Consider the following 6,000-nt stretch of genomic DNA (forward strand, 5'->3'; position numbering starts at 1 on the left):
CATGGGTAGGTTTGGTGAGTGACTGTGAATCTGTTATTGTTGAGGTACATGGGTTGGTGTTGTGAGTGACTGTGAATCTGTTATTGTTGAGGTACATGGGTATGTATTTTGAGTGACTGTGAATCTGTTATTGTTGAGGTACATGGGTAGGTTTGGTGAGTAACTGTGAATCTGTTATTGTTGAGGTACATGGGTAGGTTTGGTGAGTGACTGAGAATCTGTTATTGTTGAGATACATGGATGGTATGGTGAGTGACTGTGAATCTGTTATTGTTGAGGTACATGGGTAGGTTTGGTGAGTGACTGTTAATCTGTTATTGTTGAGGTACATGGGTAGGTTTGGTGAGTGACTGTGAACATGTTATTGTTGAGGTACATGGGTAGGTTTGGTGAGTGACTGTAAACATGTAATTGTTGAGGTACATGGGTAGGTTTGGTGAGTGACTGTAAACATGTTATTGTTGAGGTACATGGGTAGGTTTGGTGAGTGACTGTAAACATGTAATTGTTGAGGTACATGGGTAGGTTTGGTGAGTGACTGTGAATCTGTTATTGTTGAGGTCCATGTTTAGGTTTGGTGAGTGACTGTGTGAATCACTTATTGTTGAGGTACATTGGTAGGTTTGGTGAGTGACAGTGAATGTTATTTTTGAGGTACATGGGCAGGTGTGGTGAGTAACTGTGAATCTGTTATTGTTGAGATACATGGGTAGGTTTGGGTAGTGACTGTGAATCTGTTATTATTGGGGTACATGGGGAGTTTTGGTGAGTGACTGAACATGTTGTTGTTGAGGTACATGGGTATGTATTTTGAGTGACTGTGAATCTGTTTTTGTTGAGGTACACGGGTTGTTGTTGTGAGTGATTGTGAATCTGTTGTTGTTGAGGCACATGGGTAGGTTTGGTGAGTGACTGTGAATTTGTCATTGTTGAGGTCAATGAGTAGGTGTTGTGAGTGACTGTGTGAATCAGTTATTGTTGAGATACATGGATAGGTTTTGTGAGTGACTTTGAATCTGTTGTTTTTGAGGTACATGAGTAGGTTTGTTGAGTGACTGTGAATCTGTTATTGTTGAGGTACATGGGTAGGTTTGGTTAGTGACTGTGAATCTGTTATTGTTGAGGTACATGGGTAGGTTTGGTGAGTGACTGTGAATCTGTTATTGTTGAGGTACATGGGTAGGTTTGAGTAGTGACTGTGAATCTGTTATTATTGAGGTACATGGGTAGGTGATTTGAATGACTGTGAATCTGTTATTGTTGAGGTACATGGGTAGGTTTGGTGAGTGACTGTGAATCTGTTATTGTTGAGGTACATGGGTAGGTTTGGTGAGTGACTGTGAATCTGTTATTGTTGAGGTACATGGGTAGGTGTGGTGAGTGACTGTGAATCTGTTATTGTTGAGGTACATGGGTAGGTTTGAGTAGTGACTGTGAATCTGTTATTATTGAGGTACATGGGTAGGTTTAGTGAGTGACTGAACATGCTATTGTTGAGGTACATGGGTATGTATTTTGAGTGACTGTGAATCTGTTATTGTTGAGGTACATGGGTAGGTGTGGTGAGTGACTGTGAATCTGTTATTGTTGAGGTATATGGGTAGGTTTGGTGAGTGACTGTGAATATGTTATTGTTGAGATACATGGGAAGGTGATTTGAATGACTGTGAATCTGTTATTGTTGAGGCACACGGGTTGGTGTTTTGAGTGACTTTGAATCTGTTGTTTTTGAGGTACATGAGTAGGTTTGGTGTGTGACTGTGAACATGTTATTGTTGAGGTACATGGGTAGGTTTGGTGAGTGACTGTGAATCTGTTATTGTTGAGGTACATGGGTAGGTTTGGTTAGTGACTGTGAATCTGTTATTGTTGAGGTACATGGGTAGGTGTGGTGAGTGACTGTGAACATGTTATTGTTGAGGTACATGGGTAGGTTTGGTGAGTGACTGTGAATCTGTTATTGTTGAGGTACATGGGTAGGTTTGGTGAGTGACTGTGAATCTGTTATTGTTGAGGTACATGGGTAGGTTTGGTGAGTGACTGTTAATCTGTTATTGTTGAGGTACATGGGTAGTGTTTTGAGTGACTGTGAATCTGGTATTGTTTAGGTACATGGGTAGGTTTGGTTAGTGACTGTGAATCTGTTATTGTTGAGGTACATGGGTAGGTTTGTTGAGTGACTGTGAATCTGTTATTATTGAGGTACATGGGTAGGTTTAGTGAGTGACTGAACATGCTATTGTTGAGGTACATGGGTATGTATTTTGAGTGACTGTGAATCTGTTTTTGTTGAGGTACATGGGTTGTTGTTGTGAGTGACTGTGAATCTGTTATTGTTGAGGTACATGGGTAGGTTTGGTGAGTGACTGTGAATCTGTTATTGTTGAGGTACATGGGTAGGTGTGGTGAGTGACTGTGAACATGTTATTGTTGAGGTACATGGGGAGGTGTTTTTGAGTTTCTGTGACTGTTATGTTTGAGGTCCGTGATAGGTTCGATGAGTGACTGTTTAAATATGGTATTGTAGGGAGCCATGGGTAGGCTTGATGAGTGACACACTTTTGAAATACAAGGTTGGGTTTGGATGAATATGTGTATCCAGTGATATATTTTGCGTTTGATTCTTTCTTAAAAGTAAATAATTCTTGAAGTAATTTTTAATTTTACAAGGACAATATGTTTAAACTGATATATACTGTTCTTTATTTCAGATAAACGCTTGCGGAATTTCGAAATTTGCTTATCAAACACTTCCAAAAACTATTTGAATGATCGCAGCCGATGTTGTAAACAGATTGAACACATTGGCGAAGCGGAATCCAGATCATTCTACATCGGATCCTTCGGACAGATTGTGATGATAAGAAAGTTTTTAGATGATAACGAACCACTAACATTATGCGAGGTTGAGGTGTTAGGTAAGATTGGCTGGTTAGAGATGCCCAGACATTTGACATGTTTGATATACTGTTAGGTAAGACTGGCTGGTTAGAGATGCCCAGACATTTGACATGTTTGATATACTGTTAGGTAAGATTGGCTGATTAGAGATGCCCAGACATTTGATATGTTTGATATACTGTTAGGTAAGACTGGCTTGTTGGAGATGCCCAGACATTTGACATGTTTGATATACTGTTAGGTAAGATTGGCTGGTTAGAGATGTCCAGACATTTGATATGTTTGATATACTGTTAGGTAAGATTGGCTGGTTGGAGATGCCCAGACATTTGACATGTTTGATATACTGTTAGGTAAGATTGGCTGGTTAGAGATGCCCAGACATTTGACATGTTTGATATACTGTTAGGTAAGATTGGCTGGTTGGAGATGCCCAGACATTTGACATGTTTGATATACTGTTAGGTAAGATTGGCTGGTTGGAGATGCCCAGACATTTGACATGTTTGATATACTGTTAGGTAAGATTGGCTGGTTGGAGATGCCCAGACATTTGACATGTTTGATATACTGTTAGGTAAGATTGGCTGGTTAGAGATGCCCAGACATTTGACATGTTTGATATACTGTTAGGTAAGATTGGCTGGTTAGAGATGCCCAGACATTTGACATGTTTGATATACTGTTAGGTAAGATTGGCTGGTTAGAGATGCCCAGACATTTGACATTTTTTATATACTTTTACTGATTTAAAGGTATTGTTATTATCTTGTCATCACCTAGTCATCGAATGTATAGTTACCCCGTAGATGGCATCGGCAACATCATGTTTGACGTATCTGCGTCTTTCCTTAACTAATTCTTTCTGATTTCTGTTTTGTTAGAAGCATTGGATGGATCATCTTCAAATTTTATATGTATGTTATCATTTATCCCTAGTTGTGCATTGTCCCATTTTTGGACTAATTCGAAAACAGGTGGCCATTTTTGGATGGATATGTCTCAATTTTCATATCAGCATTCCCCTTGATCCCTAGCTGTGCTCTTGAGTTTGAGACTGATCAGATGCCTTGAGGCAATCGTGGATTTTGACAAGCTTGTTTACGATATTCCATAAGATATATGTTATGTATATTTCTCAAATGTCATATGAAATTCACATTCCTCCTGGCCGTTTTGATTTAGGGACCAATAAAAGATGGCTGTCAGGTGGCTGTCTTCGATTTTTACTGTGCAAGTTTTTATCACTATTTTTCGAGAATTACTGGAGGAGTCTCTCTCATTTTTTCATAAAGAATAACTACCTTTGATACCTAGTTGTGCCCTTTTGAGTCTGGGATAGACTGGAAAAATAAAATGACTCATAGATGACCATCTCGGGGAGAGGAATTTTCAAATAAAGATGAAATGGTAGTGAACGTCAAGATCCCCTTGCGATCTCTTGTTTAATTGTTGGTTTTTAATACTGGGCCAATTTTTGTTCTCTCCTTTTGTTAACTCACTTTGTGGCTATATTTTTTTATCTCTTTGCAGAAGCCAGACAATGTTCCAATGTGACGATGTCAACGTCAACAGACCTTTCACAGTGTGAGTGATATATATCTTACTTTATTTTTGAATTTTCCTTTTGCGTATAAAAATGTACATTTATAGTAAAACAATTCTATTGTGGTTCTTTATCGAGATACAAACGTTTACATAAACTCAAATTCTTCGTGCCAAAGGAGGAATGCTTTGTTAGCTTCAAGGCGGTAAGAATAAGAGAAGTATGTGAAGGTGTGTTTGGGTGTGTGTGTTCGGAAGGGTGAGTGGAGGTGTGTGTGTTTCTGAGGAAGCGTGAAGGTGTGTGTCTGACCAAAGCTTTTTATGTAAGATATTTAATTTTCGGTCTTAATCTGCAAATGTCATTATCTTGTTTAAACCATGAAGTTTTTACGAAATTTACTTGCTTATCAGATTGCGAGCCAATATCTACGAAATCCACCAGTTCCGAGTCACCGTCTACGACCTCTACCACCTTTGCGAAACCGTCTACAGCCATTCCTAGTTCTGAGTCACCGTCTTCTACCAGGCCAGAGTCATCATCTTCACGACCTGAATGTCCATGTACCTGTACACGTAGTACCAATATCCCCAATACTACTGAGGAACTAATAAAGAAAATCACAATTCTCAAGACAGAACTGACTGTGAATAAAAAGATGACGAGCTCTAGTCGAAGGAAATTGATATCGGCACCTGATGATCGCGTATCGTCGAGGAATATCGGAATTGTTGGTATATTGATGATGTGTGTACCCGTGGTTGTCATTGTGCTTATGGACATATCTCGGCTTAGGCTTTTGGCCTCCAATCCAAGGACAACGACGAGCGAACAAATTTAAACTTTTGGAAAAGAGACCTTTCCAATTTTGGTTCGAATTGGGCTCAAACGAAACAGAAAAAAACAACCAATAACACAAACAAATGAACGAACAAAACAAAACGTCTGACCTATGTTTAATTGGCCTTCTGTAGGACTTCGTGTTTTTTAACATCGGCAACAATATTTTACAGATCTCTATATTTTGACATAGCTGTCACATGGGTAGTACCTTGAATCAAATTTCACCGCTCGATACGGTAGTAGTCGAGTGCGTTCGACTACAAGTGAATATGATTATCTATGTGAAAAAATAAACATTAATTTCAGTAGATACTGGCATCTCTTTCACGACACACATATAACTGAGACGAGACTCGGACAGTAATTCCTCTGGCCTTAATGGTACTGCTGTAGACAGGAGATTGCACGTGCCTTCATTTCCTGATGGAAGAGGTTCATCAACCTCCAACCAGCCACCTTTACGGCATGCTCGATATGCTAGTGAGAGTGACAGACCAGTTAATCCCAAAGGATTCGACGAGGAGCAGATATTCGCAAAATTGTTCTGATTAGGAGTTACATGAAATCATTTCCAAAACTTGTATCAAGATATGCTTTCGGATTGTGCAGATAAGTCCATGTAATAAAAAAGAAAGCATAATTTCATAGAGATTTTCAGGGGTGTGATATTGCTTTTCTGAGCGAATGCTGGCTAAATGATGAGTTTTCAGTAA

This window comes from Ylistrum balloti, unplaced genomic scaffold (assembly GCF_031769215.1).
Source record: "Ylistrum balloti isolate Yb309-2 unplaced genomic scaffold, AGI_CSIRO_Ybal_v1 Utg370520, whole genome shotgun sequence".
NCBI lineage: Eukaryota > Metazoa > Mollusca > Bivalvia > Pectinida > Pectinidae > Ylistrum > Ylistrum balloti.